General features: G+C 35.6%; 1 long non-coding RNA gene across 1 annotated transcript in view; it reads right to left on the bottom strand.

Moving 5' to 3' along the window:
* Positions 1-837: 837 nt before the first annotated feature.
* LOC148949376 (uncharacterized) overlaps positions 838-15,946 on the bottom strand; it is a 33,514-nt gene continuing 18,405 nt past the window's right edge. Inside the window, exon 4 of the long non-coding RNA XR_016142081.1 lies at positions 838-1,280. This is a non-coding gene — a long non-coding RNA (uncharacterized LOC148949376). The remainder of the gene's footprint in view (positions 1,281-15,946) is intronic.

The raw sequence follows: 15,946 nt of genomic DNA, 5'->3' as shown, positions 1-15,946 counted from the left end.
TCGAACATGTGTCATTGCTGGCTGATGGCATACAACCAAGCTAGCAATTTCCTTTATATTCCCAAAAATAATATTTGACATCTTTACTGGTATTTGGGAAAGCTAATTATTTATATTATATAATTATAAAATTTATATAATTATACAATTATTTATATGTTTGACTCTATTTTTAGTCATCAAATGGTCTTAAGGAAACCTTGGACGGTCAACCATTTTGATCAAAAGCTTCCATCAATCAACTGATTAAACCATTATTGACCGTCAAGGAACCTGTTTGAAGCTTGATTCAAGCGTTGATGGTGATTGATAGAAAGCTTGAATGACTCAATCAGTTCCTAGATGGTTAATCTTGCTGTAATCAATTGATTGACGGAAGCTTTAGATCAAAATGATTGACCGTCTAGGGTGTCCTTTATTCCTTTGATTCCAGACTTTTAACAATACCCTGTTTACAATAGTTTCTTTTTATCAATATTCAAGAGTACATAGCAGGACATTCCTAGCGTTGGGTTTCCAAGCGTTGAGTTTTAAGTAAAGTTCTTAAGCTATCAAACTTGAGACTGAAAGTATTACTTTGCCAATTGATTGCTCTAAAATGATATTCGATGTATTGGTCTATTTTATCTATATTATAATTATTATATTAATTTAGTAGTATAGATTAGTTAGCGTATTCAAGGATTCCAGGACCATGATTTTGAGCAAGATCACCTTCCCAACTGACTCAACCTTTTTATATGGGTTCCTTAAATACTTTCTGAGTCTAGGAACAGGCAAGTAGTAAGCATATGATAAGCTGTGAGAATACAAATTATAAAGTTGTACTTAAACATTCTTTTCAATATTTATTTAGATAAAGAGAAAATAAAATGTTTCGAATTTTTTTCTTGTTTACTTGATTATTGATTCAGGATACGATTTCTTAGCAGAGGAGCAGAAGCTGTACAAGGAGCAGAAGAGCTTGAATGAGCAGTAAATTCGTTTAGCGAGGGATGAGCAAAAAAGATAATTTATTGAAAAAAAGTAAAGGGTTCCATTTCTTTTAAAAGGTAAAAATAGGGAGAAAAAAAGGCATAAATAACAATTATACGGAGAATAAAACGAACTTAAGTTTAAGAACCCTTGATTTTTATTTTAACTTTAGAATTACAAGAAGCCATGTCTGTTGCAACGACTTTTTTATGTAAAAATACACGCCATTACACAAAAAGACGGCAACAGTATACAGATTACACAGAATTGAGATCAAAATTTACTGCTCAGCTCTAATTTTCAACCTAGAAAAGAAAAAGGACATTAATCGATTGGAGATAAAAGACATGTAAAGAAGCGATAAAAAAAATATATAAACAAAGAACAGGGCTAAAACTTTAAAAGAACCCTAAAAAAGAGTGAACAAAATTAACATTCGATCATCTGTGAAGGATGGGCTTTTGAATGCCCAAATGAATGCCTGTTTCATTCGAACGTGAAAGATTATTACAAAAAAAAAGAAGAACAGGCTAGGAGGAAAAGAAAGGGACATTTAACTAATAATTATGGCAAGGCGTTAAAAATGCTGAGTTAAAAGAATAGATAATAGTTTAAAAATAGTATATTTATTCGATAATTTGGGTTAGCAGCTTCAAAAGGGCGTTTAGTTGGACCAGATCAGGATGGCATTTCAGTAACCAGGTTAGAAAACCAAAGAACAGTACCCGTCATAACATTCCAGTTAACATGAAAGAAACCATAAGTCAACAATCTTTGGAAGCTCATGGAAAAAACTAAACATCGCTATAAAGACTAAATTGTTTAGTCAAGCAGCTGATATAGACTGCCTTGTTGCTGCTGTCCTAACAGTCTACTGAACAGCATTCTTTTTACCATAGCAGCTGCTCGAGCAGTCTCATTCTTTTTACCATAATAACTTCTCGTGCAGTCCAATAATGACCAAGTCTTTAAGCTACTGAAAAACCTTGGTTTGCTGTTACCTGTATGGGATACAGTTTCAGGCATATTTAAAGCAGATATCCAGACATGTAGTTCTCTTACTGATAATTCTTAATAGTATTTTCTTAATAGAATTCTTTATAGTAGTGCCATTGCTAACTTTTTAGTCAACTAAGAATCGGTTCGTCAAATAAAACGTTCAAAGTTAAATAAGAATTACAAATAGAACGACAAAATTTACTTTTTTATCTTATTAAACAACATTAAAAAAAGTTAGTTTATTAAATGTAAAAACAAGTTGTTTTTTTATTACAAATTTTAATCAAAAAGTTTTGACGGTAATTGTTAAGTAAATGAAACACACTCACGAAATAAGCTTAGGTTAGATTCCACAAAACCGGTTTCAAAGCATAAAAAGACAAGGGACAGGTGACAGAATGCATTAGACTTAAAAAAATTGGGCTATATATTATCACATTGCGGGGGGGATGTAAAAAGTGGGGTAGCGTATTAGCAATGCTACTTGGCAGTTTTCTTGGCTTAGTAAAATTTGTTGGCAGACTTTGTCTGGAATTCTTGAGGATTTCCCCAAACATCTGACTTATCGAAAAAAATCTGTTCCCCAAAAATCCCCTCCAGTTCAGGGTTGCCACCCCTAGTGATTTTTTTCTACCCGGTACAAGGTTAAAAAATGTTTGCGACTCATCTTACGAAAAACAAAATATTTATGCAGACAAAAATTTTTTTCTTAGAATCAAGATCCAGTTACTCTTTGCTTATTTCACACGCAGTTTCAAAATAATTATATAAAAAAGCAGGTAATTAAAACAATGAAACAATAGAATCAATGAAATCTTTAATAAATAAAGAAAGCTTTGTTTCTCTCAGTTGAGAGAGATCAGGCGATCAACATACATGCCATGCAGGAAGTGACATACATCTCTTAAAACATCTAAGCCAGGATATGGATGGAAAGCTCCCTAGGAGAATTCCCGAACAATCGAGAATCCTTTACACAATGAAAATACCTGATTTCCTTGTTTGATATTTTAAATGAAACTGCCAAACCAGTACAAAGCTCTCAGTGTTGGCTAGCAATGACATTCCAAATATTGTTGAAAGTCAGTAATAAAAACTACAGGTATCTTTGAAGGAAAACAGGAAACAGTTTTGTTACAGGAAACAGGAAATAACAGGTTTTGTTATTCTTTTTTTGTTTAAAGCTTTTTCCAATAGGCAATGTTTAGAAGTCCTCCAAAAAAAAGTCCCCCCAGATCCCAAATCAAATTCCAGTGAAAGTGCCATAGTGAAAGATACCCATCTTGGCTGGTCAAGCACACTATCTCAAAGTTCAAATTATAGCTCCAATTCGGAGAATATGACAATGATAAGTGTAGGGGCTAATGTAACCATAAATGATGATAATGGGTTTCAAGAGGTCCTCTCTAGAAGCTCTAAAAAAGGGAAAAAAATCTCCCCATCAAAAGCATTTCCCCTCTCCTCCAAAAACTTAGGAATTTACCTTAAAATTACTACTACTACCCCCTTTGAAATTAAAATAATCACAGCAATAAGTTGCAATTTCTTAATTCCTAAAATCAATGTTCTCTCTTAATATTAACCGTGATGGATCTCTGCTAATAGCTGAAAAAGATCAGAAATCAGCAGATACAATAATTAACCTAAAATCCCTACCCCAATTATTGCATCTAATTAGAACCCAAAACAATCACCAACAAAAATATTAGTTTATAATGTTCCCCCAGAGATATCCACTCAGGAGTTAAAAGAAGGGCTCTCAGATAGGGCTGGAAACACAATCCCAGTTGAGGATGTTACCCAACTTGGCAAGCCTAACTTTAATGGCCTAAAAACTAGTAGATCCTTCTTATTCACACTGATGGAAAAAATTAATATCCCAAAAAAATTATTCCTATTTGGGCAAATCAAACCACACAAGGAATACAAACCTAAGCCTATCCAGTGTCAAAAGTGTCTCAAACTGGGACACAAAACAAACAAATGCAATGAAATTCTTCTAGAGTGTAGTAATTGTAAAGCTTTCCATCCTAAAGAGTTGACAACTTGCAACAACACTCAGCCTACATGCATCAATTGCAAAAGCCCATATGAATCTACAAATAAATCATTATGCCCTGCATACAAGAAAAGAGCTCTAACACTCCAAATATCAACAGAGAAGGCCATCCCATACTCCTTTGCAGCAATGGAAGCAAATGCTGCCAAACAATACCAAAAAAAGCCTGTAATGAAACAAACCTAAACCCCCAAGTCAAACGCCCCGAATGCATCAAGCACCTCATATAAAACACCATCTTCTTAGCCCCCTAGCTCAAATCCCTATCAGAAGGAATCACCAAGCCAACAAGCCTCCTTGTCCGGTGAGATGAGGTCAGCCTGTCCCCCCCCCACGAAGAAACAAACCAGAAACACTACCAGGAATTAATCCCTTAACTGACAAACAGGATGCAAAACCAAAAATGCAATCCCCAAATATCTGCATATTCATTCTAAACTGTAATGAAGTTCAGGCCATGAACATACATCAACTACATAAAACAAAAATCATTGCAGAATTGGCAAAAATCTACATCACAGATGATATGCTCATTCAAGCAAAAAAAGATCTTGCTTTACTTTTAACAAAGCTGAACATTGATACACAGTCATATGAAGAATAAATCATCAACACAACATATATCAATACTCCAATGGAAGGATAACTCCATTAGATAACTCACAGAAAATAAGCTAAATGAACTAATATCTTTTATGAATAATAATTCCATTAATATTGCTTGCCTCCAGGAAACTCATTTAACCCAAAATCAACAAATTAAGTCTCTGGGATATACTATCCTCAGAAAGGATAGATCTTCAGAGAGAAAAGGAGGTGGGGAAGCTTTATTAGTTAAATAAAATTTCAAATTTTGTGGCATCAATTTTCCAGATTTTGCAAATGATGTGGATGCAATTGGTATCAGTGTTTGGCTGAATAATTTAAAAACCTACATAATAAGCTTTTATAACCCTAATGGCCAAACTACAGATGCCAAGGATTTCTTTAATTATATAAATAATTCTAATATGTTAAAAAATATCATTATTTGTGGTGATTTCAATGCCCACAGCCTTTTGTGGGGGAATAAACCAGCAAATAAAGCTGGTAAATTCATTGAGTATATGACTACAAATAATAATGAATTAGCTGTTGCTACCCCTCCAAACCTGAATACATATTTCAACCCCAAAAGTGGCAGATTCTCCACAATTGACCTACAAATTGTGTCATTAAATTTTTTGAATAAAATTTACATAAATAAAATAGATAGTCTATGTACTGACCACTTTGCTATAGTTTGCTCCCTAAATGAACCTGCTGAAACTTTATCTCATACCTCCAAATATATCAACACTAAAGCAAATTGTTCTATGTTCCAACATAAGCTAAATGATGAAATTACAAGTTTCACCCAAATTTCATGCATTTCTAACACAACAGTTGACAAACAAGGTGAAGCCTTGACATCTTTACTAATAAATACAGCTAATCATGCTATCCCCAGGACAACACCTAAGAAAACATTCCCTAAACAAATTCCTAAAGCATGGTGGACAAATGAGTGCCTAAATAAATGGAGAATAAAAAAGGCGGCTAGGACAAAATTCATAAAAAAAAACCATCACCTACTACATATATAAAAAATTACAAGCAGAATCTAATCTAAAAAGGACTATAATAGATGCTAAATATAAATACTGGAATAATTTTGCAAATAATCTCTGCAGAGAAACACATGAGCCAATTATACATTAAGTCATAGGCCACATCTGTGGGAAAAAGACTTCCCCCAACCCACTCCTGTAGGAGCTTATACATAATAATGCCCATTATGACAATGATAATGAAAAAGATAACCTATTTGCAACTCTTTTTGTTAATAAGCTAACATCAAATAATAAAAGCAAACTGTCCCCAATTCCTTTGAACCCAAGCTACCAAACGCGCCCAGGATCCGAGAGAATAACTAACCTATTCCCAATCCGTGAATTTCATGAGGCTATACATCTAAGTACAATCAAAACTATCTGCCGCTATAATATTTTGAACCCTACGTGGACGAAGAATCTCACCCTTTTGCGAAAATAAGAACTGCTAAATTGTTATAATCATACTTGGGCATCTTCCATGTTCCCCAATATATGGAAATGTTCGTCCCTCCTACCAATCCTAAAGAAAAATAAACCCAAAGATAACCCTGAGTCTTATAGGCCCATAATGATTACTCCTGTGATGGGGAAAATAATGGAGAAAATGATCTATCACAGACTCCTCTGGTTTGTTGGAAAAAAATAATATAATCCCTCACACTCAAACTGGATTCAGGAAACACCACTCCTCAACAGATGCTTTCATTTTGCTAACAAATGCGATAAATGAATCTTTCTCAAAAAATAATGTTCTAGTTGCAGCTTTCCTAGATTTTGAAGGGGCATATGAGAATGTGAACCACCAAATCCTTTTAAACAAACTTGCAAACCTTGGAGTACCCCCTAAGCTAGTATCTTTTATTAAATCCTTCATAAAAGTGCAAAGTTTCATCGTTTGTGTTGGTTCAGCCTCTTCACCCCAAAAGACAATAACCAAAGGCCTACCTCAGGGAGCAGTCCTCAGTTGCCTCCTATTTGCCCTATTTCTCTGGGACATGAACCTACCCAACACGAATCTACAATATGCTGATGATCTGGTGCATCATCAGCACCAGATCAGTACCTGTATGAGCTTATACATAATAATGCCCATTATGACAATGATAATGAAAAAGATAACCTATTTGCAACTCTTTTTGTTAATAAGCTAACATCAAATAATAAAAGCAAACTGTCCCTAATTCCTTTGAACCCAAGTTACCAACCACGCCAAGGATCTGAGTAGATAAATAATCAATTTTCAATCCAGGAATTGAATAATGAAATAAATCAAATTACGACCAAAACTAGAGGCAGCTATATACACCCTACATGGATAAAGAATCTCACACCTTCATACAAACAAGAACCGCTAAATTGTTATAATCACGCTTGGGCATCTTCCATGTTCCCCAATATATGGAAATGTTCGTCCCTCCTACCAATCCTAAAGAAAAATAAACCCAAAGAGAGCCCCGAGTCTTATAGGCCCATAATGATTACTCCTGTGATGGGGAAAATAATGGAGAAAATGATCTATCACATACTCCTCTGGTTTGTTGGAAAAAAATAATATAATCCCTCACACTCAAACTGGATTCAGGAAACACCACTCCTCAACAGATGCTTTCATTTTTCTAACAAATGCAATAAATGAATCTTTCTCAAAAAATACTGTCCTAGTTGCAGCTTTCCTAGATTTTGAAGGAGCATATGAGAATGTGAACCACCAAATCCTTTTAAACAAACTTGCAAACCTTGGAGTACCCCCTAAGCTAGTATCTTTTATTAAATCCTTCATAAAAGTGCAAAGTTTCATCGTTTGTGTTGGTTCAGCCTCTTCACCCCAAAAGACAATAACCAAAGGCCTACCTCAGGGAGCAGTCCTCAGTTGCCTCCTATTTGCCCTATTTCTCTGGGACATGAACCTACCCAACACGAATCTACAATATGCTGATGATCTGGTGCTATGGCCATCTGGCAACACCTTTCAGATAGCACAGTCAAATCTGCAACAGTCACTTTTCCAGTTTGAAAAATTCTCTCAACATTCAGATTTACCCATTGCACCCACCAAGTCAAAAATAATCCAATTTCACCAGAAGCGAAACCATGTTAATGCAAAACTAACTCTAAATAAAACAACTATTCCAGAAGATAATAATATTAATTACCTAGGTCTCAGGCTTGACCAAAAACTTAATTTCCACCTCCACATTTCAAACACAATAAAAAAAATGCTATAGAAAAACAAATATACTAAAGACTTCTTTCCACACCCTGGGGCTGTAAGGAGAAAACCTTACTCCAGTTTTATAAATCACATATAAGACCCCATATTGACTATGGGCTCATTGTATATGGTGCATGTGCAAAGACCCAGATGCAAAAAATTGAAACAACACAAAATGATATAAGACGTCTCATATTTGGTCTTAGGAAACCCACAAGCACCAAGTTTCTGCTTATGGAGAGTGGATTAACAACAATAAGGGAGAGACGTAGCTTTCTCTAGACAAAACATCTTACAAAAATTGAATCAAATAGCTCACACACACTAAATAATTGGTTAAGAAATCCAGCCATGTATAGAGGCATTGCAGATGAGTATGCCAATATTCAGAAGTAGTTCCCCATACCAGCAAAGTCTATAGCACCCACTTTCCCCCGATCCCCCCTATGGACTTGGTCAAGTCCCATAATAAATAATGACTTCTCAAAGTGGAATAAAGATTTAACCCCCATTGCTTTTCTCCAGAAAAAATTTGCAAAACCTTATACAATTACCTATAAAAATCACTTCCAAACATTTGTTGATGGGTCAAAAATGAATGAGAAGGTTGCAAGTGGTGTTTTCCTTCCTCACCTGAAAATTGCAATGGGGGAGAGATTATATAATAATTTATCTATAATGTCTGCTGAGTTAAATGCCATAATCATGGTATTAGAACACCTTAAGGAAAACCAACCTTTGATTGCAAATTCAAATAATATTATCATATATTCCGACTCTCTATCAAGCCTTGAGTTGCTGGCCTCAGCTCCTCAATATAAGTTGGACATTGATACCTATCATTGTCTCAGCATTATAGATAATCTTGCTTCAAGTGGCATAAAAACTTATTTTCAGTACATTCCTAGCCACTCTGGCATAAGTGGTAATCATCAGGTTGATGAAATAGCAAAAAATGCTATATATATTGACCAGCCAAGTGTGAGACCAATCCCAATCAGAGATATTTACCGATGGAAGCTGTCAGATATTAATTTTGATCAGATTAATCCTATCCTCTCCCGTTTTCCCAATAAGTATCTTTCTAAAATTTATCATAAAATTCGTTCTGGAACAAATGGACTAAATTTACTTGCATTCTCATATAAGTTTTTTAATTAAAATGGTTCAATTCCCCTTTCCCCTCTTTGCAGGAACTGTAATATGAATAATGAAACAATTGACCATTGCCTATTTGAATGTAATACACTGACGTCTGTACAACATACCTTCCTTTGTAAACTGTTAAAATTCTTCAAACACCACAAAATCGGATTATCAGCCAAGAGCCTAGCCAACTATACCTGCACACAGAGCAGAGAAATCGATATCTCTCATCTTATATTTGAACTCCTTGAGTCAAAAGATCTACTGAAAAATATCTGAGAATATTTAATAAATAAGAGACGACCAAGCCAGTAGCTCTGTAGCCCACAGAGTGAAGCAAAAAGAAAAGGGCTAAATAGTACCAACTGAATAGCCCGCCTCCTGTGAATTAGAAGAAGGAAACTAGCCTAACCATCATTTCAGATGATGAAGTGACGAAATTACTCAGTGCCATTTTAGGACTTTTTAACAATTTACTATGTATATTCCCTACATTTGTATCTACAGGACGAAGAAAGAGTATACATACAAGTTCTCCCAACTCGACAAAATGCACTGATTTCAGTAAGCATCTGTTGTCACCAACAACTTTAGCACAGTGGTAAATCGGCTAATCGACAGACTTGCAACTCTAACACGGCTAAAACTCACAAAGAAAAATATACCATTTGGGACAAAGACTTACGTGGTCCTGGTAAATTGTATAAAAGGATAATAATATCCATTTTATATGACAATTCCTGTTTTATATGACATGAAAAGTAAAGAAAATAAGGACCTGGCAGTGAAGGGAAATACGTGGAAGGAAGTGGCAGTCACGGAATGAATCAGGTAAAAAAAAAAATGTATTTGTTGATTCTTTGAAATGAACCGCCTAGCTCCCAAGCCCTATTCCACAAGATCACTCCCCACTTGTTGTCATTATTATAATATGTAGTCAGGTTATTCAAAGTTAACCTGATAAATAATATCACCTTTATTGGTTGAATTAGCCTACTGCTTTGAAGTAGATAAGATAAGCCGCCTTTACTATTGAAATGAATTGCCTAGCTCCCAAGCCCTGTTCCCCAAGATCACTCCCCCTTTATTGTCATTATTATAAAGTTTAGCCTATGTTTAGTAAGGCTATTCAAAGTTTTCCTAATAAGTAATACCAACTTGATTGGCTTAAGTAGCCTACTGCTTTGAAGTAGATCAGCCCCACTTCTTGTTGTCTTTATTATAATATTTAGTTCATGTATAGGTCAGGTTCTACAAACTTTAATTTTGAAATGAATAGGCTAGCTCCAAAGCCCTCTTTCCAAAGATCAATTCCCCCTTGTTTTCAGTATAGGCTAGTGTTTATGTTTTAGTTACCTCATTCAAAATTTTCATAATAAATAATATCAACTTGATTAGTTTAAGTAGCCTACTGCTTTAAAGTAGATCAGCCCCCCTCCTTGTTGTTTTTATTATAATATTTAACTAATGTTTAGGTCAGGTTTTACAAACTTTAATTTTGAAATGAATAGCTTAGCTCCAAAGCCCTCTTTCCAAAGATCAATTCCCCCTTATTTTCATTAGAATGTTTATGTTTAGTAACCTTATTAAAGTTTTCTTAATAAATAAAATCAAATTGATTGGTTGAATTAGCCTACTTCTTTGAATGTGTTTTTTTTTGTCATAAAGCTGTTTAAAGAAACTGCCAAGGAATCAAAATTAGTAAAATCAATAATACCTTAATGCTTGCGTTATTTTTTATTCAGTTTGAAACTGTATACAGAATCTGTACAGAAACTGTATACCGCGCATCAAATTGAAGTTGAAAAAAAACGTGAAGCTCGGCGAAATTATTAAGAAAATTAAATATGGATGTTGAAAAATTGATATCAAGCGTATGATCATTTCCTGTTTTATACGACATGAAACTAAGAAATATAAGGACCTGGCAGTGAAGGAAAATGCGTGGAAGGAAGTGGCAAAGTCACTGAATGAATCAGGTAAAACAGAACTTTGTATTTGTTGATTCTTTGAAATGAACAGCCTAATCTCCCAAGCCCTATTCCACATGATCACTCCCAACTTGTTGCCATTATTATAATATGTAGTCAGGTTATTCAAAGATTACCTGATAAATAATATCACCTAGATTGGTTGAATCAGCCTACTGCTTTGAAGTAGATAAGATAAGCCGCCTTTACTATTGAAATGAATAGTCTAGCTCCCAAGCCCTGTTCCCCAAGATCACCCCCCTTTATTGTCATTATTATAGTGTTTAGCCTATGTTTAGTCAAGCTATTCAAAGTTTTACTAATAAATAATACCAACTTGATTGGCTTAAGTAGCCTAGTCCTTTGAAGTAGATCAGCCTCACTTCTTGCTGTCTTTATTATAAATATTAGCTCATGTTTAGGTCAGGTTCTACAAACTTTAATTTTGAAATGAATAGCCTAGCTCCAAAGCCCTCTTTCCAAAGATCAATTCTCCCTTGTTTTCAGTATAGTGTTTATGTTTAGTTACCTCATTTAAAGTTTTCATAATAAATAATATCTACTTGATTAGTTTAAGTAGCCTATTTCTTTATTTTAGTTTGCAATCCCTAAAATTAAATCAGAATTCTAAAAAAAAAAAAAAAAATCAGTTTCGTTCCCCAGCGTCACAAATCTGAATTTGAAGAGCAAAGCCTAATTCTCACAAAGCGCGAATATTACTTAGCAAAGCGAAAATTGCGTCGCTGAGCCAAAAAAAGGCCTTCCAAGGCGAAAAAAAATCGCTTCGCTGCGCTCTAACTTGAAGTTGAAAAAAATCGTGTAGCTCGTCGAAATTATTAATAAAATTAAATATGGATGTTGAAAAATTGATATCAAGCGTAAGATCATTTCCTGTTTTATATGACATGAAAAGTAAATAATATAACGACCTGGCAGTGAAGGGAAATACGTGGAAGGAAGTGGCAAAGTCACTGAATGAACCAGGTAAAAAAAAAATGTATTTGTTGATTCTTTGAAATGAACAGCCTAGCTTCCAAGCCCTATTCCACAAGATCACTCCCCACTTGTTGTAATTATTATAATATGTAGCAAGGTTATTCAAAGTTTACCTGATAAATAATATCACCTTTATTGGTTGAATTAGCCTACTGCTTTGAAGTAGATAAGATAAGCCGCCTTTACTATTGAAATGAATTGCCAAGCTCCCAAGCCCTGTTCCCCAAGATCACTCCCCCTTTATTGTCATTATTATAAAGTTTAGCCTGTGTTTAGTCAGGCTATTCAAAGTTTACCAATAAATAATACCAGCTTGATTGGCTTAAGTAGCCTACTGCTTTGAAGTAGATCAGCCCCACTTCTTGTTGTCTTTATTATAATATTTAGCTCATGTTTAGGTCAGGTTCTACAAACTTTAATTTTGAAATGAATAGGCCAGCTCCAAAGCCCTCTTTCCAAAATCAATTCTCCCTTGTTTTCAGTACAATGTTTATGTTTAGTTATTTTTTTCAAAGTTTTCTTAATGAATAAAATCAAATTGATTGGTTGAATTAGCCTACTTCTTTGAATATTTTTTTTTGTCATAAAGCTATTTAAAGAACCTACCAAGGAATCAAAATTAGTAAAATCAATAATACTTTAATGCATGCGTTATTTTCTATTCAGTTTGAAACTGTCTACAGAAATGGAAGGAAGTTAGGGAAACTTTTATAAGGTAATCCAAGCTTCAAAGGCTCTCAAAAGTGGATTCAAATATGTAAAAATAAGGTCATGGGCTTTGTTTCAAATCATGGCTTTGATTGTAGCTCTAATGTTTATATTTAGCTCCAATGTCAATGTTAGCCTATACAAAGTTTGATTAATAAATGATTTCAACATGATTGGTTGAATTAGCCCATTTCTTGGAATGTTTCTTTTTCTAATAAATCTATTAAGAGCTTACAAAAAAAGAAAAAATAAATAAAGTCAATAATAATTTAATGCTTGTTTTTTTTGTTCAGTTTTGAATTGCAAGCAAAAATGGAAGGGTCTAAGGGACACTTTCATGAGAGAGGCTAAGATTCAAAATTTGTCAAAAAGTGGAGCTAAAGGTGGAAGAAAAGGCCATGGGCTTGGTTCCACATAATGAGCTTCATTTTACCATACGTAGGCAGTGGAGAAACTTCAACCAGTTTTGAAAGTGTTGCTGAGGCAGAGCATGAGTCTCTCATGTGCTCAAGCAGAGCACTCAGCCATAAGTCAGAACTGATACAAGAAGAAGCCCATGAACCAAGCGTAAGTGAAACTCCCAAAAGAAATACAAGAATAAATAATAGTGCTGCATTTGAAAGTGAGATAATGGAGAGAATGGATTATGTGCTTCAGATTGTGAATGCACCAAACATCATTGAGGATAGTGATATGCTATTTTTGAAAAGCTTTCATGAGCCCATGAAAAGGTTGTTTGAGCTAAGACAAAGCTCTCATGAAAATAAAAATGTTAGCTTTTTTATAATGCAGAATTTGGGGATATACAAATTTTATTTTTAATAAACCAGCACATTTTATCAGTCTGACTACAAACAATTAATTTCTTCTTCATAAGTTTCAGTTCTAAAAATCCTCTACCTTGCCATTAAAATTCCAAAGCCATTTTCAATGGTTCTTCTGGCTCTGCTTAGTCTGTAATTAAAAATCTTTTATTCGGTTGTCAATTGCTGTCCAGGAAAAGGTCTCATTATATTAGTTCAGGGTTCGGACAGGTCTGTTCGTTTCAAATTATAGGCTCTGTCCTATTTTTATAGGATTTCAAAGGCCCAAATATAGGAAAAATATAGGATTCGGAAACCCTCGGGATCAGATCTGTAGTAGATGGCGTGGGAAGCCTGGTCACATAAATTCGTCATTTCCCGAGTTTTTCAAATACAAACTGTACAAATAGTAAAAAAACAGTAAAAAATCAGATACACATACTGTGCTTACGATTGACTGATACAGGTAAAATATTTGGAATCACTCTTGCTGCTTCTTGGGCATCAATTTCGATATGAGGTCAGTTTTTCTCTTTGCAAGAGACTGCTCCATTCTCGCAGATTCCGCCATCTGCTCTCTTTCACTTGTTCTGGACTTCAAAGCTCCTTCGAGCAAAGAAAAAGCTAGGGCAATGTCTATGGAACTCTTGGACTTGGCAGCCTTCTTCATTCTGTCGGGCGCTTCCTGAAGTAGAGTATCTGTTACTGTTCTCTTTTCTTGCTATGATGCTCCAAGTTTTTTCCTTTTGCTTTCCAGGTCTTCTATTCCTTTCTTTTTGTCGTGGACCTCCTGCAACTTCCGCTTGCTGTCCTCTTCGAAAGCTGCTTTCTCCTTCTTGGATAGCTCTTCTTTTTTCTTTTCATTCAGATATTGTTGATACCAAGACCGTGCGGAACGTGCAAGATTCATCAGCTCTTTTGTAATAACAAACCGTTCTGGTTTTCCTCCATAAAGCCTCAACGTGTCATATACCAAGAGTTTTGCATCCAGAACGCGTTCAGACATCAAGGCCTGGTCTTCACCGAGAACGCGAGAACCCACGCTAAACACCTGCAATGCCATGCACCAACGTCAGCACCACTTCAATAAGCTTGGTAAGTTCCGGGTACTTGCTGTCCCCGCGCTCTTGCACCAGTCCAAAATAATGGCTCCAAAAATGATCGATACGAGTAATGTCCTCACGGGGTCCAGTTTCCTTTCGCAAAAGCAGCCACTCAGCCTGGGCGACGTCTGGGCTTACTCGAATCGCAATCTCGCGCGCCACAGCCGTTATGTCTGCAATAATTCTTGAATCCTTCATGTTGATCGGACTCTAAAAGCGTAAGCCTCTAGAAAATCCTTTTCCAGAGGATATTTGTTCAAAATATGGCAAATACCCGCAATAAAACGTTTTCGCACATTGACATAGAAAATGGCCTTGTCTTTCAGTGTTGCTTTCTCACCGAAAGCTCGTTCCACATTTTCTGAAACTATGGGCTTTTCTGCAAATTTTTCAGCAAGGTTCAAAATTTCTGGTGAAAAATATTCAGTCTCGGTCACGAAATCTAAAGTAAAAACCCCTCCGCAAAGCGTCAGAACTCGTCTTTTGATCTCTGAGAGCAAAACATGAATGAGAGACTCTTCTTCCTGGAACAGTTCGGTGAAACTCATGAACAGTTCTGCTGAGGCTAGAACAAACTCGAGTTGGGTCTTCATCGTCGCACTTTTGATATAAGCCACAATCTTCAGAAATTTGGGAGTGGACAGAAGATTCTTCAGTTTTTTCTCTCTCGGCACGAATTTCAGTAAGTACTCTAAAATTGCCGACCACTGGTGCATGATTCTAGCAAAGGCACGTCCGATCGTCAGCCAGTGGCTTGGGACATGCTTCATGAAAGCATTCTCTGGCACTCCCACTTTCTTTTGGCACTTTCGATAGTCTTCACAACGTGCTGGCCAGCCGTCAAAAATGAATGCACAAGAATAACCTAGTCGGAACTTTTGAAGACCTTTCAAGACAGCGTTATGAATTATATGGATGTTGCAAGTACCAATGTTCAACATTTCCTTTCCCGTCACTTTCTTTTTTTTTGGCATTGAACTTGTTCCAAACGCTTTTGTTGACGTTTGATTCGTCACTTCCAAGCGTGATCGGTTTTTCAAGTGGAGGTTGATTCTGCTCAATGGCAGACATAGTCTTCCTATAGAGATTATCACTTGTCGCGTGCCCCATAAAACTTGTGCATAAATGTCTGCTCTGGATTTCGTGTCCGTATGAGGACCAATATCGAACACATATCTGTAACTCTGTCATACCAGCGTTGTTGGTTGTCTCGTCATATTCTAGTACAAAATATGACTGAATGTCCTTCACAAGCATTCCTTAGGGGAACTTACCGGGGAAAATCACATGGAAGGTTGCGACAATATGGTCTGAAGTTAGCAGACATAGAACTCTGTACCG

This window comes from Artemia sp. Qi Xiang Cuo, chromosome 8, assembly GCF_049724085.1.
Source record: "Artemia sp. Qi Xiang Cuo chromosome 8, ASM4972408v1, whole genome shotgun sequence".
NCBI lineage: Eukaryota > Metazoa > Arthropoda > Branchiopoda > Anostraca > Artemiidae > Artemia > Artemia sp. Qi Xiang Cuo.
The sequence above is the reverse complement of the archived record's forward strand: the minus strand, read 5'-3'. Positions and strand labels throughout refer to the sequence as shown.